Source organism: Myotis myotis, unplaced genomic scaffold (assembly GCF_014108235.1).
Source record: "Myotis myotis isolate mMyoMyo1 unplaced genomic scaffold, mMyoMyo1.p scaffold_m19_p_29, whole genome shotgun sequence".
Lineage (NCBI taxonomy): Eukaryota > Metazoa > Chordata > Mammalia > Chiroptera > Vespertilionidae > Myotis > Myotis myotis.
This window is the reverse complement of record NW_023416334.1, coordinates 442,952-468,961: the sequence shown is the minus strand read 5'-3', so window position 1 is coordinate 468,961 and position 26,010 is coordinate 442,952. Positions and strand designations below refer to the sequence as shown.

General features: G+C 45.1%; 1 protein-coding gene and 1 pseudogene across 15 annotated transcripts in view; both read right to left on the bottom strand.

The window, feature by feature from the left end:
- The window catches only part of LOC118649339 (myosin phosphatase Rho interacting protein), a 240,912-nt gene that overhangs the window by 201,487 nt on the left and 13,415 nt on the right, over nucleotides 1-26,010 (bottom strand). The window lies entirely within an intron of this gene.
- On the bottom strand, nucleotides 9,146-9,248 carry LOC118649418 (annotated as a pseudogene).

The following is a 26,010-nucleotide window of genomic DNA, read 5'->3' as shown; positions in this document are numbered from 1 at the left end:
CTAGTTATAGCACATGAACAACAGAGTCAAAGCCCTCACTCTGATGGTCAAACCAGGGTCTGGGAGAAGAGATACTGTTTTAGTGATCACAGCTAGCACTGGCCAAAGAGTCATCGAATTAGTGGCTGTATGACCTTGGAATGAAAACCCTTTGAGTCTCAATTCCCCCATTTGAAAGGGAGGGAATGGGTAATAATTATACCTAGACCCCATGAAACTTATGTGAGGATGGATGAGATAATACAAAGGAGCATAAAATGGTGTAGCCACTGTGGAAAACAGGCTGCCAGTTCCTCAAAAGGTTAAACGTAGAATTCCATGGAACCCAGAATTCCATTCCTAAGTATACACATCCAAGAAAACTGAAAGCAGGTGCTTAAATAAAAACCTGGACATGAATATTAACAGCAGCACTACAAACAATGACTAAAAGGTAAAACCACTTTAATAACTATCAACAGATGAATGGGTAAACAAACCTGGTATATCCATACAATAGAATATTATTCAGCAATAAAAAGGCACAAAGTGCTGACACACTACAACATGAAGACATTATGCTAAGTGTGAGAAGACAGACACAAAAGACCACAGACATATTGTATGATTCCATTCATATGAATAAGTAAATCCATAAAAACAGAAAGCAGGTTAGTGTTGCTAGGACATGGAGGAAACAAGAGATGGGAGTGAACACTAACACGTATGGGTTTCTTTTTGTGGTGATGAAAATGTTCTGGAATTAGATAGTGGAGACGATTGCATGAACTTGTGAATATGCTACAAATTACTGAATCGTACACTTTAATCTTATGGTGTGTGAATCCTATTTTAAAAAAAAGAAAAAATCTGAGCCTGGCTGGGTGTGGCTCAGTAGTAGAGCATCAATCTATAAACCAGGAGGTCACGGTTCTATTCCTGGTCAGGGCACATGACTGGGTTGTGGGCTCGATCCCCGGTCGGGGAAGGAGGCATTCAGGAAGCAGCCAAGCAATGATTCCCTCTCATCATTGATGTTACTATCTCTCTCTCCTTCTCCCTTCCTCTCTGAAAAACAAAATAAAAAATAAATAAATAAAACTGAGGAAAAAATACTGAGTACAGTGTTTGGCCTCCAAGTGCTTAATAAATGTTAGTTATTATTATATTTTTATATTCAAAGAGTCCCCCTCATCTGAGACCCTGGCAGTAGGAGTTCAACATGAACTAAAAGGTCCAGACAGATCCTCTGGCTCTGCCTCCTGTCTTAGCCACCACAGAGAGTGAGAAGGGGTTGGAAAAGGCATGCGCAGGCCTATCTGTCTACTACCCTTTGGAGGGCTGTAACACAAAGTAAAACCCACCTCTACTTTACATATAAGGACTGCTCTCTGGGTGAGCCTTTGGGGCCCTCCTAAGATGCTTTTTATTTAATACTCTCCAAACTGGGAGGCCCTGTCACACCACATCTTAGAGCTGTGGAATCTGTGACTCAGAAAGGGAAGGTTACTTGCCAGAGGTCACACAGCATCTGGATGAGACAAGAACACTCTTTTTTCTTAGCTTCTGCAGGGTCCTCAAGGCCCCTAAGGGAAACACTGGCTTTTCCCCATGGACATAAACAGAGCAGGTACAAGGGGCATGGAGTGGGCTGAAGGAAGGAAGTTGAGAGGCTGGCTTTGATGAAACACTGAGTGGGTGCTGGCAGGGAACCAGGGTTAGGGACACATCTCAGGAGGGCCATGACCTGGGTGAGGAAATAAATCTGCCTGGGAGAGCAGAGCACACAGCCATCCCCTAGTAGGAGAGCACACCCAGCCTTTCCCCATCATTCAGGTGTGCAGTTGGCAGACCCAGGGCAGCCCGCACGAAGGATGGAGAGGTCAGCGTTAGGGTGGGTCTCCTGGGCCCGGTCAATCCCCACTTTGCTCTCAGCCTACAGTTCTCTGATCTATAACATCGGAAGCTTGGACCACAGTCATAGCTCCCATTTCTGCTTAGCTTTAATTGTATACCACCCTCCTAGTCTCTGGGTGCAGGGCTCTGAGGTACCTTCCCACTATCTGCTATATTTACTGGACCTGTCCCTGAAAGGGACAGTGGGAAACCTGAAGGACTGGCACAATTCCCTCAGAACCCAGCCACTGTTTCATCCCGGCCCACCATCAGTGTCATTATTGACTCAACAAATGTCTACTCAGGCCTACTGTGTGCACAGCCCCATGTGCTGTACACCGGGGAGCCTGCCAGCATCCACTTGCTTGGCTATGACTTCCTTCTACAGAGCACCCCAAAGGGTATCTTTCCAGGTGTGCAGGTTGTCCTGAAAGATGGGAAGGCTGGGCCAATGGAGGACCAGGGCAGGAAACACCTGCTCCGGGAGGAGGAACAGGATGGGAGGCAGGTAACCTTCCATCAAGAACATGTACCAAGGCAAATCCACAGTGACAGGAGGTGGATTAGTGGGTGCCTAGGGCTGGGGGATAGAAGTTGGGGGGTGACAGCAAAAAGGTACAGGGCTTCTTTTTGGGATGATGAATATGTTCTAAAATCAATTGTGGTGATGGGTACACACCTCTGGAAATATACTGAAAATCATCAAATTGTACACTTTAAATGGGTCAGTTACACAGTACGTGAATGTTATCACAATGAAACTGTTAAACAAAGCACTCTACCAAGGCCTGTGTCAGGCGATGGGAAAGCGGAGATAAATAAGAAACTGCTACTATTTTTGTGGGTTCACAGTCCAAAAGAATTGTAAGTTCATGAATCTGTCTCTCGCACCTGAGGAGGCCATATCTGGGAAAGCTTTCAAGTGACCCTGCCCCCCTCCCCAACCCCGCCAGATTTGGGAAACTTAATTCAAAGAAACCCAGAACAAAGTTTCAAAAGGCAGTAGCAATCCAGTCCATTGGTTTGTAGGAAGGGAGGTGGAATGATCTAGAGGCCAGAGGGGAGCAACAGGCAGCAGGCACTGGCCTGAGAGAGAAGAGGTGGAGCAAGAAGCACCTAAGGGTTGACTTGGTACCCACAGCTGAATGATAACAAGAACCACCAGGCGTCCGCTGGGCGACAGCAAGGGAGCAGATGGAGCAGATCTGACTGTGAAGGAGGTAAGCCCCCCTGCCACCCCCTCCCACAAACAGGAGGATGGCCTGGGACAGGAGGACTCTGTGGGCACAGGCACGCGGCAGGAATGACTGCACGTGTGGGGAAATAGGGGAGCCAACCTAGTAGTGCAGAGCAGCTTCTACTGAGAACACCAGATTCTGCAACCCAGTCACAGCCAGAAGAGCCAGACACCAGGACACCCCTCTCAGAACACCTGTCATCCCGACCCGGCCACCTGGCTCAGCAAGTGCTTCTCCCTATACCTCTCAGAGCACCGAATGCCAACAGCAGAGCCCACTGTGTTGGTAGGCCTAGGACAGTGACGGCGAACCTTTTGAGCTCGGCGTGTCAGCATTTTGAAAAACCCTAACTTAACTCTAGTGCCGTGTCACACATAGAAATGTTTTGATATTTGCAACCATATTAAAACAAAGACTTATATTTTTGATATTTATTTTATATATTTAAATGCCATGTAACAAAGAAAAATCAACCAAAAAAAATGAATTCGCGTGTCACCTCTGACACGCGTGTCATAGGTTCGCCATCACTGACCTAGGAGTACCCAGCAGAGCCCGCCGGGTCGGTAGGCCTAGGAGTACCCAGCAGAGCCTGTCCCCGCGGACTGGAGGCTCCCAGCAGTTCTGTGAGGCAGCAGTCACCCCTCTCAATCCTCACCTTCTTTCCAGGGTGAGGCCTCCTGCAGATGGAAGGCATTTCCTTCCTGAAAACCCATAACAACTTGAAATGCAGACCCCCCAAGGAAGCTAGCCCGGGGGACATGCTCTATCACTCATGCAGCTAGTGCTGTTCTCTGGCTGGGTGGCTGGTTTTTTGGTTGTTTGTGTTTTGGGGGAGTGGGGAGCGTGCAGGAGAAGCAGGCATCTGTTGTGGATAATGAGGATCCAAGCTGAGCTGTATGGAACTGGAGATGGACTGAGCTGTTTCAAGCAGGCAACCCTGGAGAAAGCACATGGCCTACCCCCCATCGAAAAGCCACCACCTGAAAGCACTCCTGGCCTGCTTCCCTTCTGCTTCAACAGCTTCCCTCACCGGCCCAATACAGCAGAGGCTGTGCCTCTTTCCGGCTCCTCTCTGGAAAGAGTCGGGTTGGACTCAACCCAAAGCCTTTCCCAAAACGGTTCCCTGAAACCTCTCCTTCCTGGAATATGGGAGACATAACTTCCCTATCCTTCTAAGTACAAATAAAACCGGGGGCATTGGATAGAAGACGGAACAGAGAAGACTCTGAAAGTGAAGAGAAGGCAGGCAGGATGGACACTTCGGGACCCAAGAAACGACAAGGAGGCGGCGCATGCCCTGGTTTTCTTTTTGCCTCCCTGTCCCAGAGGGGGGACTGGAGGAGCAGGCAGCCTGGACATGTCAACGGGCCAAGAGAAAAGCCTGCTTTCTCGAGCCAAAGAGCCAGGGAAGGAACAGCCTGACAAGACAGAAATTCTCAGACAGTAACCACCCTGCTCCAGCCAGACACCACAGAGGAGAGGGAGCCCACGCCCGCCACGCCAACAAAGGCTACCCTTCCACCCCGCTAGACGCGCCCCAGCACCCCGGTCAGGGAGGTGTCAGGAGGCCAGGCAGGGAGCTAGGACTTCTATTCCCACCCAGCAGGTAATAGGCCTCCTCACTCTCCCTGTTGGGGCGATGTCAGAGGGGGACATATGGAAAGCTGAACTCCCCTGCACCCCACACAGGCACTTCCCACCTGAGGTGTCAATCATGGCCAAGTGGGGGGCCTGCACTTCCACCTCCACCTAAAAATAAAAGGCAGGGAGGGACTCCCCTTTCCCCACTGAAGCAGTGCCAGGAAAGTCCAACGGAAAGGGAAGGGTCAAACACAATCCAGAGTCACCTAAAATAACACGGCCAGCCCTGGCTGGTCTGGGTCAGTGGATAGAGCATTGGCCTGCGGACCAAAGGGTCCTGGGTTTGATTCTGGTCAAGGGTACGTGCAGGAGGCAACCAATAGATGTGTTTCTCTCACATCGATGTTTCTGTCTTTCCCTCTATCTTCCACTCTTCCTAAAAATCAATGGAAAAATATCCTCGGGTGAGGATAAACCAAAAAAAAAAAAAAAAAAAAAGAAGAAGAAAGTCACTGTCATACTAAGAATCATGAAAGTTGTAAATGGAATAAACAAAAACATTCAACAGAGGTTAACACCAATGTAGACGTATCAGAGTTATCTGATGACAATTTTAAAGCAGCCATGCTAAAATGATTCAGTAAGAAATTATGAACATGTTTAGAATAAACTAAACCACAGAAAGCCTCAGCAAAGAAACAGGAGATAGAAGAATCAAAAGGAAACTTTTATTTATTTTTAAATTTAAATTTTTTCCATTACCTTTTATCCCCTCTATGCCCTCTACCACCTCCTCCCATCTCCCTCCACCTCCACAATAAACACACTGTTGTCCATGTCCATGATTTATCATTTTTTTCCAAAAGGAGATTTTTAAACTGAAAAATACAATAACTGAAATAAAAAGATCAACAGATAGGCTCAACAGCAAAATAATGGGAACCAAGGGAAGAATCAGTGAACTGTGAGACAAAATAATAGAAACTATCCAATCAGACAACAGAGAGAAAACAGATTGAAAAAATAAGAGAATAGAATCTTAGAGACCTGTGGGTCTGTAACAAAAGTTCTAACATTTGTGTCATCACAGTCTCAGAAGGAGAGGAGGAGGATTGGACAGAAATAGCACTTGAAGAAAGAATGGCTGAAAACTTCCCAAATTTGGCCAGAGTAACAACCCATAAATTCAAGAACTTGAGTGACTCCAAAGGATTGGGAAAAAAAAAAAATCCACAGCAAGACACATCAAAATTAAATTCTGAAAACTAAAGACATAAAAAAAAAAATCTTGAAAGCAGCCAGAGAAAAACAACAGCTATAGATAAGAGAAAAACAAATATAATGACAATGGATTTCTCATCAAGGACTATGGTGACCTAAAGAAAGTGATACAATATTTTGCAGATGCTAAAAGAAAACAATAGTCAACCCAGAATCCTATATCCAGTGAAAAAATCTTTCAGGAATAAAAGGGAATCTAGATATTCTCAGATGAAGGAAAACTCAGAGATTTGTTAACAGACCCTTTCTAAAATATGGCTAAAGAAAGTTCTCTAAACAAAAAGGAAATAATAATCAAAGAAAACCTGGATCATCATAAAGGAAGCAAGAACATAGTAAGCAAAAATACATGTCATCAGGCTTCCCTTCTTTTCAGTTTCCTAAATTATGTTTGACAACTGAAGAAAAAATTATAAATAACACTGTCTAATGTTCTAAATTATGTAGAGAAAATAGTTAAGGCACTTACATAGGAAAGGATAAAGGCATATTATGGGAGTATTTCCTTTTAGTTGAACTGATAAAATTATACCACCAATGATAGACTGTGATAAGTTATGTATACATAATGTCATGCCTAGAGCAACCACTAAAAAATCTATACTGAAAAAAATCACTAAAAGTCATCAAATTTATCATAAAAATTAAATTATAAAAAAAGAAGTTCAAGAAGGAAGAGAAATAAAAGAGAACAGGAAACAATAATTATACCCTAAGATAGCAATGATTATCCTATATAATAAAGAGGTAATATGCAAATTGATCATCACTCCAACACACAAGATGGCCGCCCCCATGTGGTCAAAAATGGCTGGCAGGGGAGGGCAGTTGAGGGCAACCAGGCCTGCAGGGGAGGGCAGTTGGGGGCGACCAGGCTGGCAAGGGAGGGCAGTTAGGGGTAACCAGGCCTGCAGGGGGGGGGGCAGTTGGGGGTGACCAGACTGGCAAGGGAGGGCAGTTAGGGGGTGACCAGACTGGCAAGGGAGGGCAGTTAGGGGGTGGCAGGCAGAAGCGGTTAGGGGCAATCAGGCAGGCAGGCAAGCATTTGGGAGCCAGCTGTCCTAGATTGTGAGAGAAATGTCCGACTGCCTGTTTAGGCCCAATCCCACTGGGTTCAATTCTGGGATCAGGCCTAAACAGGCAGTCGGACATCCCTCAAGGGGTCCCAGATTGGAAAGGGTGCAGGCTGGGCTGAAGGACACATACCCTCCCCCCGCACGAATTTCATGCACCAGGCCTCTAGTATTATATATAAATGGTCTAAGTACACCAGTTAAAAGACAGACTGACAAAGCAGATTTTAAACAAAGACCAAACTATAAGAAACTCACAGATAGGTTGAAAAGAAAAAATACATCAGACAAATAATGATCAAAGGAGAGCAGAGTTGCTATACAGCATCAGATAAAATAGATTTCAAAATAAAGAAAATGACCAGAGACAGAAAGGAACATTATATAATGATAAAATGGTCAATTTACCAAGAAGACAAAGCAATCCTAAATGAATATGCCCCAAGAAACAAAGCTGCAAGGTAATGAAGCAAAAAACAGAACTAAACAGAGAACTAAAGAAATTCACAATATGTACTCGCACGGGCACAGGTGCATGCACCACGTGGTGCACCCTGCAGAAAGGTGGAAGGTATTCTCTGTTTACGGGAAAGCAGCATACTGTAAGACAGTGTCAAACCTGGCTGGTGTGGCTCAGTGGTTGGGCCCTGGCCCATGAACCAGGAGGTCACAGTTCAATTCCTGATCAGAGCACATGCTCTGGTTGAAGGCTTCATCCCCAGTAAGGACATGCAGGACATAGATAATGATTCTCTCTCATCATTGATTTTTCTGTCTCTCTATCCCTCTCCCTTCCTCTCTCTAAAGTCAACGAAAGTATATTTTAAAAAAAGATATTTCCTTAGAAAAGATATATACACACACACACACACACACACACACACACACATATGTGAAATACACACACACACACACACACACACACAAGAAAATGTCAACAGCACTGTGGCAAGGGTCAGCTGAGTGTGTGCCTCAGGAATTAACATTTTGAATGGGAACATTTTGAGTTGAGCTGCCTAGGAGGAATTTGTATGCTAACTAAGGAAACCATAAAGTATCTCAGTCTTTACCAAAGCAGAATGAAAACAAAACAAAACTAAGAAAAAAAAAACCCACAGTTACAGTTGGAGACTTCAACAGTCCTCTCTCAACAATTGATAGAATAACAACACAGCAAATCAACAAGGAAATAAAAGTAATCAACACCATCATCAACCAACAGAATCTAGTTGGCAGTTAGTAGAACAGTCCACCAAATACCAGAATATACCTCCCCCCTTTTCAGGTCCCCACAGAACATATACCATAATAAATCATATTCTGGGCCATATATCAAACCTCAATAGATTCAAAAAATAGAAATCATAGAGTATGTTCTATGACCACAATGAAACCAAACTCTGTATCAATAAGATAAAGATAACAGGAAAATCTCCAAATATTTGGAAACTAAATAATACACTTCTAAATAATCCATGGGTCAAAGAGTAAATCGCAAAGAAAATTTTTTAAAAATTAACAACATATCAAAATTTGTGGAACACAGCTAAGCAATCCTGCAAGGAAATGTCATAGCACTAACTAAAATGCTTAGTTTAGAAAAGAGCCAAGCTTTCCCATCAATAAGCTCCCACCTCAAGAACCCAAAAATGGAGTACAAAATATACCCAAAACAAGAAGGAAAAAAAGAGCAGAAATCAATTAAATTGAAATAGAAAAATAGTAAAAATCAATAAAACAGAGCTGAGTCTTTGAAAAAAAATCAATGATACTGACAAACTTCAAGCAAAACCTACAAAGAAAAAGGAAGACGACACAAAATAAACTTAGGAATGAAACTGGAGCTATCACTATAGATCCTGCAGACATCAAAAGGATAACAAGAGAATATTATGAATATTTCAACAAACATGAATTTAATAACTTAGATGAAAGAGGCCAATTTTTCACCAGGAAAAATATATATATATATACATATATACATACATATATATATGTATATATGTGTGTGTGTGTATATATATATATATAATAATTTGAATGACACTATCACTATTGAAGAAATGGAATATGTAATGTTTGTTTGCTTCACCAAATGTCAGTCTATCAACCATCCAGACGTCCAGGGCCAGAATGCTGAGTGTAGGTGAGTCTCTCTCCTCCCTGCCACCTAACCTGCAACAATTCTAGGGGCAGTGAATATTTAATTTTTAAAATTGACTTTAGAGAGGGAGGGAGGGGGAGAGAGGACAGAAAGAGGGGAAGCGGGGGAGGGAAAGAGAAAAAGGGGGAGAGGGGGAGAGAGAGGAGGAGAGAGACACATCAATCAGTTGCCTCACACACACACACCCCAACTGCGGATCGAACCTGCAACCTAGGTATGTGCCCTGACCAGGAATCAAACCCATGACCTTCTGGTGCATGGGACGACATTCTAACGAACTAAGCCACACCAGCCAGGGCTGAAAATGTAATTTTAAAATTCCCAAAAAATAAATATCCAGACCCAAATGGTTTTATTGGAGAATTCTACCAAATGTTTAAAGACAAATTAACACCAATTCTACATAGTCTTTTCTAGAAAATAGAAGAAAAAACACTTTCAATTCATTTTATGAAGCTACTATTAACCTGATACGAAAATCAGACACAGTACCAAAAAAAAGAGGAAAGAAAAGGAACTATAGATCAATATTCCTCATAAATACACATGCAATGCAAAAATCAATGAAAAAGAATTCAACAACATCTATATACACAAAAGCCCAGTGACCAGAACGACAGAAAGACCAGAATGACCAGTCGCTATGATGCACACTGCGGTGGCCAACCGGCCTGATCGGGGCCCCGATCAGCCCCCCCATTTCCATGTCCCCTCCCCGCTGCTGGCTGGCCCGATCAGCCCCCATTGGGGCAGGCCAGCTGAACCCCACTGTGCACAGATTCGTGCACCGGGCCTCTAGTATTTAAAGAATTATATACCATGACCAAGTGCGTTTTATTCCAGGAATGCAAGGCTGGTTTAATTTTTTAAAAATCAATGTAATCCACCATATCAATAGGCTACAGAAAAAAATCCTGTGATTACATCATTTAATTCAGAAAATTCATACACTCATGATTTAGAAAACAAACAAAAAACCTCAAGAAAGCAGAAATAGAAGGGAGCTTCCTCAACTAATAATGAACATGTACAAAAAGCCTAGAGAGCTAACAATGTACATAATGGTGAGTGGTGAAAGACTAAATCAGCAGTTCTCAACCTGTGGGTCGCGACCCCTTTGGGGGTCGAACAACCCTTTCACAGGGGTTGCCTAAGACCATCGGAAAACACATATATAATTACATATTGTTTTTGTGATTAATCATTATGCTTTAATTATGTTCAATTTGTAACAATGAAAATACATCCTGCATATCAGATATTTACATTATGATTCATAACAGTAGCAAAATGACAGTGATGAAGTAGCAACGAAAATAATTTTATGGTTGGGGGTCACCACAACATGAGGAACTGTATTAAAGGGTCGCGGCATTATGAAAGTTAGGAACCACTGGATTAAACACTTCTCCTCTAAGATCAGGAACTAGGCATTGACATCCACTCTCAGAACACTTATTCTAGCCAGTGCAATAGGTAAGGAAAGGAAATAGAAAGCATACAGATCAGAAAGAAGAAATATGATATTTATAGATGACATGTATGTCTATGTAAAAAATAACAAGGAATTTATAGAAAAAACAATCTATAGAAAAAACAAACTAGTAAATTCAGCAAGGTTACAGAATATAAGACTGGTATAAAAAATTGACTGTAGCACAGCCAACATAGCTCAGTGATTGTGCGTCGGCCTATGAACTAGGAGGTCATAGTGAGTTTCCTGGCCAGGGCACATGCCCAAGTTGGGGCTCAATCCCCAGTGGGAGACATGTGCAGGAGGCAGCCAATCTGTAATTCTCTCTCATCATTGATGTTACTATCTCTTTCTCCCTTCCTCTCTGAAATCAATAAAAATATATATTTTTTAAAATTGACTGTAGCGCTGGCCAGTGTTTCTCAGTACTTAGAGCATCAGCTTGTGCACCAAAGGGTCATAGGTTCGATTCCCAATCCAGGGCACGTAACTGGGTTGCAGGTTTGATCTGCTGCCCGGGCCAGGGCATGTGCGAGAGGCAACCAATTAATGTGTCTCTCTCTTCCCCTCCCTTCCTTCCTCCCTTCCACTTTCTCTAAAAATTCATGGAAAACATATCCTCAGGTGAAGATTAACAAAACAAACAAGAAAAATCGACTATATTTCTATATACTAGCAATGAATATTTGGACATCAAAATTAAAAAATACCATTTGCAATCGCTTTTTAAAAATTAAATACGTGTAAATCTAACAAAGTATGTACAGGCTTTACATGCTGAAAACTATACAATGTTGATAAAAGAAATCAAAGAAGATATAAATAAAAGGAGAAACATATTGTATTTATAGACCAGAAGATTCTTAAGATGTTAATTCTCCCCAAATTGGTATACAGGTTTAACACAATTACTATCAAAAGCTCAGCAAGACTTTTTGTATATATAAACAAGATCATTCTAAAATGCATTTGGAAAGGCAAAGAAACTAGAATAATTTTTAAAAATTAAAAAAGAAGAATAAAGTGGGAGGAATCCATCTACCCGATTACTAGATTATTATTTATCCACAGTAATCAAGACTGTGTGGTATCAGTGGAAGGTTAGACACATTAGATCAATGGGACAGAATTGAAAACCAGAAATAGGCCCATACAAATATGCCCAACTTAATTTTTAACAAAGGTGATAAAGCAATTCAACAACGGAGATGCAGCCTTTCAACAACGGGTCCCGAGGCAAATGGACATCCACTACCTAAAAATAAACAGATCACCTCAATCTTATACAAAAATTAATTCAAACTGGAACACAAACTTAAATTAGCAAATTAGACTTCATTAAAATTAAAAAACTTTTGCTCTACCAAAGATCTTCTTAGGAGAGTGAAAAGATAAGCCACAGAGTGGGGATAAAAATTTGCAAACCAAATATCTAACAAAGGACTAGTATACACACACACACACACACACACACACACACACACATATATATAATATATAAAACCTTTCAAAACTCAATAGTAAAAAAACAAACAATCCAATTAGAACTGGGCAAAAGACATGAAAAGACATTTCACATCATTAGATATGAAGCTTTGTACATAGCCAAGAAGCACAGGAAAATATTTTCAACATCATTACCCATTAGAGACATGCAAATTAAAACCCGTGAGATATTACTACACACCTATCAGAATGGTTTAAATTAAGAAAACAAAACAGTAAGAACAGCAAATCCTGGCAAGGATGTGAAGAAAATACAATTGACCCCTGAGCTTGGGTTTCAACTGCACAGGTCCACTTATAGGAAGATTGTTTTCATAAATACTTGTACTGTGTTTTCAATTCACAGTTGGGAGTCCGTGGGTGTGAAGGGCCAACTGCAGGCACTGATCTGATCTATGCCACTTTATATAGGCATCCTCGGATTTTGGTAGGGAGGGTAAGGGGGGGGGGGGGAGGACCTAGAACCAACCCTCTGAGGATACTGGAGACGAAGTCTGGGGAGAATCTAAATTACACGTGGATTTTTTAATGTGTGTGTGTGCGGGGGGGGGGAGGGGGGGGGGCAATGCCCCTAACTCCACATTGTTTAAGGGTCATCTATCTATCTATCACTCACATCGCTGAGGGCGTGTAAAACAGGACAACCAGTCTGAAAAAGGCTGGTTTAATTTTTAAAAAATTAAACACACAACTATCATACAACCCAACAACTGTGCTCCTGGATATTTATTCCAGAAAGAATGAAAGCTTACATTCACACAAAAACTGCACACAAATAATTATAGCAACTTTATCTTAATAGCCAAAAACTGGAAGCAATGCAGATGTCCTTCAACGGGTGCACATAAACAGTTCAATAAACTGTGGTACATGACACCATGGGATCCTAGTGAGCAATAAAGAGGAACAAACTATTGATACCTGCACCTGGATGAGTCCCGGGAATTAGGATGAGTGAACAAAGTCAATCCCCAAAGGTCACATGTTGTACGATTCCATTTACATGTAACTTTCTTGAAATGTGGCATTTATAGAAACGGAGAACAGATTCGTGGCGACCAGGGTCCAGGAGGCAGTCGTGCTCAGAGGGCAGGAGGGGTGGCTGTGAGGGTTCCTGGGTGACGAAGGGCCCTGCATGGTGTCACTATCCTGGTTGCGACATTGTCCTATAGTTGTGTAAGACCGGGGGGAATCGGGGGAAGGACACATGGGATCCCTATGTAGTATTTCTGACAACTGCATGGGAAGCTACAATTATCTCAAAAGAAAACATTTAAAAAAATAAAACCATACTTGCTACTTCCTGATATTCCCTTCACCCACACACAGGGATGATACTGGAAGGGAGACGTAGCACAGCCTGAGAGCCAGGCTCCAGCCACAAAGGCCTCGGCAGCCCATTGAGGTCCACAGGGTCTTCCCAGGCAGGGCTTCCTGGCACGACCCTCAGCAGCACTGCATGCGCTCCCTAGCCTTTCCTACGCTTCTGGAGGCCACATGCAAGCACACACACATCCTCCCTCAGGCCTGCCTGCCTGACCACAGCCAGGTTCTTGCCTCCTCGCCACCTTCCTCAGGCATACCTGGGTTGCATCAAGAAAAGCCCCAACTGTCTCAATTCAGGCCAAATGGGCAGGCGCAGGCAGGGAGCTGCTCACAGCACTGTCAAGCTGCCACACTCATGCTTCCCAGGAACATACAGGCTCTGGATCCAGCCACCCAACCACAACCAGCTCCTAGGCGTCTAGAACATGATAGGCTTGGCTCTCAAGTCCATGTGGCCTGTCTGCGGCTCAAGGAGCAGGGAGGGGGAGTCAGCGATAGATTTCTAACAGGTGGTTAACCTCACTTTTCCTGTCCCCTTGGGCTCATCTGCCCTGAGAGAGCATGTGGTGTTGAGACAGGCAGTCAGACACATCAGACAATATGGTACTAAGAGGAGAGACCCCAAACTATCAATGCAAAAAGGGTCCCACTACTCTCTTCCCCCTGGTAACATCCCGTCACCCTGAAGTCCCTCTACCATCTGGTGCCCCTCACCATCTAAGGCTCACCTCCACAAATACCTTCTACTACATGAAATGGGGTGATTCACTGTCCCCTACAGAGGATCCTCAAAATCTCACGCCCCCTTCAAAAACAGTAAATGACCCAAAGCCAACTGTTACTGAGACTTACTGTGGCTGCTGCCACCATTAATCCAGGACACTCTTACCTCCCCCCCCCCCATCCCCCACCCAGGAACTGCTTTGTCACGCTTACATCTCCCACAGGAACAAAAATGTCTCAGGCCTCTGAGATCTGAAGCCCTGTTCCGTGTGGTGGGCTCTTCATCCTATCCTGCTGCAGCTCCCTCCTCACTCTCCCACACCTCTCCTCCAACCCCAGACCATCCATGTCCCTTCTGTCTTATACCACCTCAGCTCACCGTGGACAGGAATCTCACCTCCAGCTAGTGAAGTGCCCAGTACCAAGCAGGGCTCCAGGAACTAAAGGAAAAAACACATAAATGACTCAATGGCCACATTTATCAGTCACTACCACACAACTGAGAACCGAACTGCTGGCAAGGCCTTCCCAGCCAAGATCTGGATGAGCCTGGACCACACCTCGACTTCCAAAGATGGAGCTCCCAGTCCCTAGGAAATACTGGTCAGCACCGAGGGACAACCAGCATGCTAAAGAGCAAGCAGACAAGCTGGACTCCAACTCCACTTCTCCCTCCTCCGAATCCAATCCCTAGCCATACCACCATGCGCGCCACACTGGCAAAGACAGAGAATCAGCACTGCGGAAAGCTGGCATTCCCAGAGAGCAGCAATGTGGCAAAAACAATGACGTTTCCATGTTCCTGCCCCATAACCTTGCAGTCAGAAACAGTCTAAAGAAATAACAGAGAGAGAAGCAAAAAATTCCAGTCAATGTCCCACAAGGAAGTGCCTAAATGAATGCTAATTTATCAATTCACCAAAACATTACACAGCCATTAATTATAAATAACTAAGGAATTCAAGAAACTCTCCAGAGGATTCCATCAGGCCAGTGCTTCCTGCAGAGCCGCGTGGCTTCTCTCTCCTGGGTGCGGGCACCTTCTGGAGGTGTTCCGCAGAATTTCCCAGGAGCGACTCTGACTCTGGAATCACCCAGGGTTTCAGAGACAAACACAGGAAGTGCACACAGCCTCACCCTGAGAGGCTCTGGTCCAGGGAAGACCAGACATGTGAACAAGCACCAGAGTAGAATGTAAAAGCATGGGCTCTGTTTATAAAATGCATACAAATGGAGAAAGACTGGGATCAAGACAATGGCTATTGTGTTAACTGCTAGGATCATAAACAAGTCTTGGGGTTTTTGTTTATTTTTACTGACTTTTGTAAAGTAACACTATTATAGCACTCTCTACTCCACTCTCCACCAAAGACATGACCTAACAGCTCTGAGGAGTTAAAGACCTGGCCTGGAAGCCAGAAGGCCTAAGTTCAAGTGCTGGTCTATGAATTAGTCGTTGTATGGCCCAGTGCAAGACATTATCCCTGTTAATTTGTTTCATCATCTACAACACAGAAAAATACAAATATCCTTTCCATATGTTTAAACTACATCAGAAGCAAACACACATGAGTAATTATGCCTCAGAATCAGAGACATACATCCCAGTGCCTACATGGGGCCATGTATACATACAGCTGGTGCTCAAACCAAACTCAGGGCAGGACAGTGTTCAAGGAAGTGAGCCTCACCATGAAGTCGATGAGTACGGGTCCGTCCCAGAACAGTGTGATGGGCAGGACTGCAGAAACCAATCCAGAGGGACCCCAGGGCTCCCGACTCTGAGGGTAGAGGCAGAGCATGCAAACCCCACACTAAGCCTGAATTCCAAGCACAGCAACTATCCTCATGAAATTTCTTAAAAAGGAAAAGTCCCACACAGTCCTGAAGAAGGATCCATACCTGTAGGCAACAGTATCCTAGCTCTAGGGAAATTCCAGGGGCAAATATTTCTCTGAGCCAAAGGTGGGGGCTGGGGAGCTGCACTCAAGCATTAAGGAAGAGCAAACGAGCAAACAGCCCTTTGGTAGAAGGGTCACTGAGACTAGGGGCAGAGTGTGTGTAAATCGCAGCTAATATGCCTTCTAAGGTTTTGAGGTTAGTTCCTTGCCCTTTTCTTTTTCCCAAGAGTTTCTGTGGAAACACTTCCACACTCGTAGCAAGCAGGCTGTTTAATATTTCCTACATTCAATTCCAAAAGGAGAAACAATGCTGGGAGAGCAGCCATCGGCCATCTTTATAAGTTTGTAAATCACAGGAGATTTCAAGGTCACCTGTCATTTCTGGGACATTTAAATGTTAAGTCAATAAAATGAGATGTGAGCACATGCCAAAGTTCAGTCTCAGGTTGCACCCCTGCCAAGACCTCACTGTGTCCTGTGGCCACCCAGATGGACGGCAGGAGAACCAGACGCTTAAACCCAAGTACACTGAGGAGGGAAGTTTTCCAGCACAGCTTTGTGCCCACCTGCCTGCCCCACATCAAGGGTCAGCACATGCCTTAACGGTGCCCAATAGAGCCACGAGCCCCATGAAAATGGGACTTCTCTTTTAAAACAAACTGGCCAGGGCCAATCAGCATTGACAAAAACAACACTTTCCATCGCTGGATCCTCTGAAAGGCCACATACAAACTTGTCCCCACAGGCTGTGTGAACCAAACCGTGCTGGACGGGTCCTCTCTAAGACTCCTCCTCGGGGTTCTCAAGCCCTGCTGGCCATTCTGCTCTGAGCCCAAACTATATTCCTCAGTGCCAGCACCATCTGCTAGCTACAGGGGTCCTCAAACTTTTTAAACAGGGGCCAGTTCACTGTCCCTCAGACCGTTGGAGGGCTGGACTATTGTTTTTAAAAAAACTATGAACAAATTCCTATGCACACTGCACATATCTTATTTTGAAGTAAAAAAACAAAACGGAAACAAATACAGTATTTGTATTTGCATGTGGCCCGCGGGCCGTAGTTTGAGGACCCCTGTACTAGCACAAGCTTCCAGAGCCGGTCATCTGCCTCCAAAGGGCAGCAGAGAACTGGCCAAAACGAACATACTCATCAATGTGCTGCAGCCTCTGCAAGTGACTCAACATGATCAGGACCCAGGGCCACGTGACCAGGGCGAGAAGCCCAGCCTCCGGAGTAAGAAAGGCTGCTGCTCACCAGCTGGCAGGCAGGATCTGGCATGTGCGTTGAGGACCTAAGTAAGTACACTGGGAAGTCCGTTTAAAATGCCCATTGGTTTCCCCTTAGAACATGTGTCCTGCTCCCCAGGGCTTAGGAGGCTCCAGGTATATCACATCACTTACTCTTCATTTTCGCAACAAACCTCTGAGGTAAGTACCATTACTACATCCATTTGTACATACGAGGAAATGAAGACTCACAGAAAGGTTAAGTGACCTGTCTAAGGCCACAGAGCTAGGGTATGAGCCAAGGCCACCAGCCCCATATCTGGCCCTTAACACTGACACAGCCTCTCCGGGTCCGTGAGCCACTCCTGAAGGAGAAGGCTGGAGCCACCCCAGCAGGAAGTACATTCCCAAGTGGGGTATTCTCCTGGGTAATCTAGTCTTGACTAGCACATCACTCAGACTCCCCCAGACATCCTTGCAGCTGAGACTACGGCCTGTGTGTGGCCCCTGTTGGAATTCATCACTACAGAATGAACCAACCCTGCACCCCCCTCCTCAGAGCTCCCACTCCGATGGCTTGGGCACATGGTCGTTAAGGAGCTGACAGACTGCGGGCTCTTCTCCAGGAGGAGTCTTTCCTATGTGTGCGAGCTGTGTGAGTAAGGGCTCCCACCTCCACCCCACCCAGGAAAGCAGAGCCTAAGGAGGTCATCCTGTAATTTATCATCCAAACTGGGACACTTTGGGGAATAAACAGGAACCCTAGTGATTATGTCAGCCCGGGAACTCTGAAGAAACGCTGTTTACCAGCCTTTTCTGGCAAAGGCTGGCCATGTAAAGATGTCAAAGCCACTGAGAACCCACGTGAAACAAAGGCAAAAAAGTGGAGCAAGGGAAAGGGACTCCATGCAGTGGAACAGAGAGGCAAGGTCTGAGAGAGACATCATGAGGAATGAGCAAAGGACCAAATTCAGAAATAAAGATGAGGACATGGGCCAGGGAAAAGCAACACAGCTGAGCCCGTGTAAGGTTGGCTGGTCTGTGCAGAAGTTCGAAATTCCCTCCAGAGGCAGTGGCAGAGCTTCACACACAGTGCCACCCCACCTGGCAGCATGTTATAGGGTCTGGGGTTCAAAGACATGCCAAGAGCTCCACGAGGCCTGGTATCTTCAGGGCCTCTCCTCCAGAGCGACCACAGAAGCCCCAAATCTCAAATCAATCTGCCGACAGTCCCATCCCCTCTGCCAAAGCAAGGGTGGAGGCAAAGACAATAAATATTTAGCGAAAAAATGACCAGAGCTCTAAGTAATGTTATCTGATGGCCTGTTGGTTTTGGCACAGAACATGTTCCACAGTGCTGCCACACATCTGACCACGCCTGAATTCCAAGCTGTGTGCATGTGTACACAAATACACAGGTAAGTGTGTGTGAAAGGGTGACTCCAAAACCATGCCCTATAGCATGTTCCTGGGGACCGAAGATAACCATGCCAGAGAGTAGAATGGTGGTAGTGCCTGTGCCGTGAGCTCCACGTGGGTACCAAATGTCAAACAGGAAAGGCCAGGATGGGACATAAGGATGTCAAACACAAGCTCTCTCGCAGATACTGCGGGTTTGGTTCTAGACCACTGCAGTAGAGTGAGTCCCACGAATATTCTGGTTTCCCAGCACATATAAAAGTTATGTTTACACTATACTGTGATCTATTAAGTGTGCAAGAAGAAAATATGGCACATACCTTAATTTAAAAGTACTTTATTGCTAAATAATGCTAACCATCATCTGAGCTTTGGTGAGTCATAATCTTTTTTGCTGGTAAAGGGTGTTGCCTCAAGTTGGTGGCTGCTGCCTAATCAGGGTGATGGCTGCCGAAAGGTAAGGTGGCTGAATCACCTTCTTCTAACTCCTGCTAATGTTGCTATTTTCACCTCTTCCCATGCATCATGAAATGTTCTTATGGCATCTAGAATGGTGGATCCTTTCCAAAGGTTTTCAATTCACTTTGCCCAGATCCATCAGAGGAATCACTGTCTATGGCACCCATAGCGTTACAAAATGTAATTCTTAATTAAAAAGGCTTGGAAGTGGAAATTACTCCTTGACCCATGGGCTGAGTGTTGTGTGAGCAGTCATGGCAGCAACACTACTAGTAATCTCATTGTACATCTCAGCAGGGCTCTTGGGTGACGGGTGCATTGTCAGTGAGCAGTACTCTTTTGAAAGGAGTCTTTCTTTCTGAGACTGGGTCTCAGCAGTGCACTTAAAAGATGAGTAAACCATGTTGTAAACAGATGTGCTGTGTTGTTCCATTTACAGGCAGAGTAGAGTAGCATCGTTCTTCAGAGCCCCAGGATTTTGGAATGGAAAGGGAGCACTGGCTTGGACTTCAAGTCACCAGCTGCATTAGCCCCTAACAAGAGAGTCAGCCCGTCCTCTGAAGCCAGGCACTGACTTCTCTCTGGTTATGAAAGTTGTAGATGGCATCCTTTCTCAAAAAGGGCTCCTTTGTCTGCAATGGACTAAGTTGCTTATTAATCATCTGAGCTAGATCTTCTGAATAACTTGCCGCATCTTCTGCATCTGCACTTGCTGCTTCACCCTGCACTTCTATGACATGGAGATGCCTTCTTTCCTTCAACCTCATGACTCAACCTCTGCTACTTCCAATTTTCCTTCTGCAGCCTCCTCATCACTCTCAGCCGCCACAGAATTGAAGAGAGGAGGGCCTTGCTCTGGATTAGGCTTTGGCTGAAGGGAATGTCGTGGCTGATTTGATCTTCTATCCAGACCAGTAAAACTATCTCCCTATCAGCAGTAAGGCTATTTCACTCTCTTATCATTCATGTGTTCACTGGAGTAGCTCCTTTAATTCCCTTCGAGAACTTTTCCTTTGCATTCACAGCTTGGCTAAATGTTTGGTGCAAGAGGCCTAGCTTTCAGCCTACCTTGGCTTTCAACGCCTTCCTCACTAAGCTTAATCATGTCTAGCTTTTGCTTTAAAGTGAGAGTCGGGCGACTTCTCCTTTCATTTGAACACATAGAGTGCATTGTAGGGTATTAATTGACCTAATTTCAATATCATTGTGTGTTGCTTACTAAAAAAATAAAATTAAAAATCCCAATGTGTCACTTGAGACCTCTCTAATATTCCCTTGAACCCCCTTTCTATCCACAAGTTTAGAGGAAGCAGACTGAACCATCACTCCTAGGCCAAGGGGGGGGCCTGGAGAGGAAGAGAATGGGCGAACAGTGGGTCGGTAGAGCAGTCAGAACACACACAATATTAATTAAATTTACCACCTTATATGGGCATGGCTCGTGGTACCCCAAAGCAATTACAATAGTAACATCACTGATCACAGATCAATATAATAATGGTTTGAAATATTGCATGAATTACCAAAATATGACAGACATGAAATTAGCAAATGCTACTGAAAAATGGCACTGATAGACTTGCTTGATGCACACTTGCCACAAACCTTTAATTTGTAAATGAAAACAAACAAACATGCAGTATCTGGGAAGCACAATAAAGCAAAGTGCAATAAAATGAGGTATGGATGTAACAGTTTGGCAAAATGTGGATTATAAGCATAAACCAAAGTTTGTAGGAGGTAATAACTGTTTGAGGATATAATTTTTGGAGCTATAATTCACATACAACACACCCATTTGAAGTGTACAATTCAATAGTTTGTGGTGCATTCACCACAACAATCAATTTTAGAACGTTTTGTCACTTCTCAAGCCCTCTGTTCCCCACCCAACCCAGCCCCTTGCAACTACTACTCTACTTTCTGTCTCTAGAGTTGACTCTTGCGGACAGTTCCTATAAATGGGATCAGATACTATGTGATCTTCTGCAACTGGTCTACTTCACTCAGCATAATGTTTTCAAGGTTCACCATGTTGTAGATGTGTCAATATTTCATTCCTTTTTATGGTCAAATAATATCCCATTGTACAGATGTGCCACCGTTTTGTTTATCCATTCTCCACTTGCTGGACATGGGGGCTGTTTATACCTTTCGGTGGCCATTAACACCCTTGTACATGTTTGGTGACTGTAAACCTCCTATAAGAGACCAAAGAAGTAAACACCACTATCAATCTGAAGTTTGGACAATTAGCTCCTCAAAAGGCAAATAAGGAAAAGGGTTGAAGGGGGGTGTGGGATGGGAGAAGGCTCTGAGAGAGTCTTTATAGGCAGCCTGGGGGCAGCTCAGGCTATACAGACCGGGCTCAAGCTGAAAACCTGTCAGAGGAAACCTACTCAGGCCTTTCCACAAAGACTTCCCCACTAGCAAAGACATGGAAGGGCTGGAGAGGTGGGAGCAGGGAAGGAAGCAGGGATAGGATACATGTTTTCTTTAACAAAAGTTGACATTAGACACACAAAAATTCCTATCCAGTCATCAAATCCAAGGACCAGGACTTGAGGAGCATTTTCATTCCAAAGAGAAGAGGCAATTTTCCTGAAGCAGATGCTGAGGATTGATCCAAGCTCCCTCCTTCCCCCCAAAAAATGAAAAATCCCAATGTGTCACTTGAGACCTCTCCAAGATCCCCTTGAATCCCTGCCCGATCTACATGTTAGAGGGAGCAGGACTCAGCCATCACTCCCAGACTAAGGAATCCCAATTTCCCACTCCATCCTGACCTCCACCCTCGTCCCAATCCTATATTCTCCAGGGTGAGGGGTACTCCACCTTCATGCCTCTCACCCAAACACCAAACTCCCAGTCAGGAATTGGGATGGGCCGGGACTTGGAAATTATCAGGCACCACTCAGTGAACAGACAAAAACACCAGGGTCACCGTGCCATTTGGCCACAAAGTAAATCAATGGCAGCACTAGGAGGAGAACGGCCTGACCTCGCCTGTTAATCCTCAGCTGCCTCTTGTGCCCCACATGGGCAGCCCAGCAGGCCATGTAGCACTCCAGTCTCCATCCTAAAACATCCTAATCATCTCTGACTCCTCCCTGCAGAAAGCTACAGAGCAGGAGTGAAGCATACAAGCAAAGCAACTTCCTTTCCCAAGTCTGACTCCTCTAAGAGTCAGAAGAATAAGAACTACCCCTCTGTTTTCACATGGAGCCCCTACCACCTTCCTAGCACTTCATTATTCCTCAGACAGCCCTTAGCACAGGAAGTGAGGGTGAGCCAGCCCCTGAAGCACAGGCTGCAGAGAACGCTCCTACACCTACACCTACCTACACCTACGGTGGCCCTTGTTACCCTGACACCGTACTGCCAGGGCTGCCTCGGGTCAGCCCAGATCTGCACCTGCATCCTCTCCATAATGACAGGAGTGCTCACTGCTGTTCCTATCAAGGCATTTGGGGCCTTCATGCAAATGGCCCAAGTCCCAGAGGCCCTGTTGGGAGTCCTAGAGCCAAATCTATTTTTACAAAAACACTAAGTCATCATTTGCCTTTTTCACTCTCATTCTTTCACTTATGTATAGTAGGGTTTCCAGAGACTACAGGACTTGGTAATGCAACAGATTGAATTCGGATTATCTGAGAATCCAGCTATCTTTCATTATGACAGATATTAGAGATTTTCAAAAAAGGTAAAATAATATGACTCTTCTCAGCAAAAATTTCAAAAATTTGTTTTGGAAAAGTTTCAGAATACAACTGTTATGTATGTGAACATGAAACAGATTTAATTAATTTATTTTTTTTGTTAATCCTTACCTGAGGATATTTTTCCCATTGCTTTTTTTCAGAGAGAGTGGAAAGAGGAGGAGCAGGGGGAGAGAGACAGAGGAGTGAAAGAAACATCGATGTGAGAGAGATACATCCACTGGCTGCCTTCCACACCCACATACCCATCCCGACCTGCAACCCAGGTACGTGCGTATCCTTGATCCAGGGGAACCAAACCTGTGACCCTTTAGTGCATGGGCCGATGCTGTAACCACTGAGCACACCATCCAGGGCTAGCAGGTTTATTTTTAAAGGAATTAAGAAATATTTTTTAATTTCTCAGTTTTAATTTCTAATACAGTAAATACCATGGATGTAACCCACATAAACAAAAACCTTTTGAGGGCCTCAATAATCAAGAGCATAATGGAGTCCTGAGAACAAAAAGTTTGAGACCCACTAACCTAGCCGACTGCCCCACTCCCCCAGCAACACTCCTCAGATCATAATTGGCCTGTCCTCCCCCCACAACACCCCTGCTCTCGCTGTTTTATTAGCAGTGTTGCCCCATCTGATTACACTTCTCTGGCTCTCTGTCAGACCAAACACAAATGAGCCTTCAACTCGTCTCCTGTCTCGACTCAGTCCTTTCTCCTCAACAGCACTACCTTAAAAGGCCACATCTCACACCAGACTTGCCCCTGCAGCTGTGTTAGTCCATCTAGAAATGAACATATTCCTCCACACAGCCAAGCAGGGACATCTTCCTGTCAAGGGCAAACCTCTGCCATGGCGAGGAGGGCTGGAGGGGGCTGAACACCATGCAGGTGACACCTGCTTGTGGGTCCTCCCCTGGGTCCCAGACACTAAGGCTGAAACACCAAATACCTTGGGTGTTCTGCAGGAATACTGTATATATATTGTACAGACATGCTACTTAATGCTCTTTTGTATGCACCAAATATTTCATTCTATTAAAAAATATTAATGCAAGGGTTAGAGTAAATCATGGTTTTTCAAACAGTGAAGACTCCCAGAGGCTGTGCCTCAAAGGCCACTACAGAGAGTGGGGTCGGCAGGGGCTGGGTGGGCTGGTCTCAGGTGTGCCTTTCCTCCTTCCAGCCTGCACGTATGTGAGCTCCACACTGTTTCTAGAGGCTCCACATTCTACATCTTCAGAAATAAAATTTGAAAACCGGTAACAGAGTGGTGAACAGGCCAGATAAGGCCTTTTCCTTTCTCCTTCGGAGGCCCAATGTCAGACACTGTGGCCGCCCTCTAGCAGCTGCCCCTGCCCCTCACCCTCCTGCAGTGCCCCCGAAACCCCCTACACTGTCTGCTCTTCAAGTCCCAAGCCCCTTGGCCCCCCTCCAAACAATATTAAAGCCCCAACTTAGCTCCTTCTTGGCAGCTCAGCTAATCTTCGAGTCAGACAAAGGAGGAAGCAAAGCTCCAAGTGGCTTGGCCACCCCTTCACACAGCCACAGCTGCCACCACCTCAAGCCAGAGCCAGAGCCTGCAACCATGAGAGTTGCCCTGGGCCCAATCACCATCTGGACTCCTCCACATAAGGAACACTGAGCTTTGGGCATCATCGTCCACATCCCACCACTCCTTCCTGCACCTTCTCCACCATCCCCACCCAACAGTCTGTAGTGCTGACGTCTGGCTTGATGCACTAATTCAAAACACGGCACTAACAAAATTACCACTGTACCCAGCAATCAGTTCTCTACCCAGAACAACTGAGAATAGGTGTTTAAGCAAAAACGTGTTCGTAGCACCCTACTGACACCAGCCAAAAGGTGGAGGAAGCACCCTAAATGTCCATCAACAGGTGAAGAGATAAACAAATACCGTTATAGAATATTACCTATATCTATACAAAAGGCTAATATGCTAAATGTCCCTCCTCCTGTCGACCAGTCGCTATGATGCGCACTGACCACCAGGGGGTAGATGCTCAACGCAGGAGATGCCATGACGCGCAGTGGCTATTTACACGGAAACGGCAGAGCGGACCTGGTGCCAGCAAAGCAACACTCGGCTTCCCCCAAGTGGGACACACGCTCCGCTACCACCCCGGAGCGGCAGCCCACCAAATTGCAGCCGATACTGCCATGGCGCAAAATGCGGCCCACAGCCCAGCCCAGCCTGGAAATGGTGTCTGTGGGCGCCGGGTAATGACGTCACATAGCAACGCCCAGCTTCCTCTCCCTAGCGACAGACCATCTACCTATCTACCTATCTATCTATATATCTATCATCTATCTATTTATCTATATCCTATCTAATAATAGACAAACACGGTAATGGACCGTACCTTCGCTACACCTCCCATTGGCTGATCAGCGTGATATGCAAATTAACTGCCAACAAAGATGGCGGCTAATTTGCATAATGCAGGCAGGGCCCCCGTGTGCCGCCTAAGCCCTGCCCCCAGCAGGGACCCCCATGTGCAGCCCTGGGCGGTGGGGCTTGGCGGCACGATCGGCTCAAGGAAGCCCTATTCTTGCAGGAATCCTCCTGCAACGGGCTTCTAGCCCTATCTAATAAAAGAGAAACATGGTAATTAGCTGTACATCCACTACCCTTCCCATTGGCAAATCAGGGCGATATGCAAATTAACTGCCAGCCAAGATGGCGGCCAGCAGCCAGGCAGCTTGAAGTTAAAATGAGGCTTGCTTGCTTCAGTGATGGAGGACTCCAACATTCCCCGCCTGCCTTGCCGGCCTCTGAGCTTACAGTTTGAAACATTGTAACAAATATAGAAGCTAAACAAAACCCCAGAAACCTGCTTTCAGCCAGCCGGGATCTCAGAGCTGGAGTTGAAACAGTGTTTCGATTATAGAACCCAAACAAATCAGGTACCTGCTTTCAGCAGCGGAGGCCTCAGAGCTGGAGCCAGAGCTAAAGCTGGCCCAGAAAAAAAAAGAAGAAAAAAAAAAGAAAAAGGAGCAGTTGGGAGCTTCAGTCAC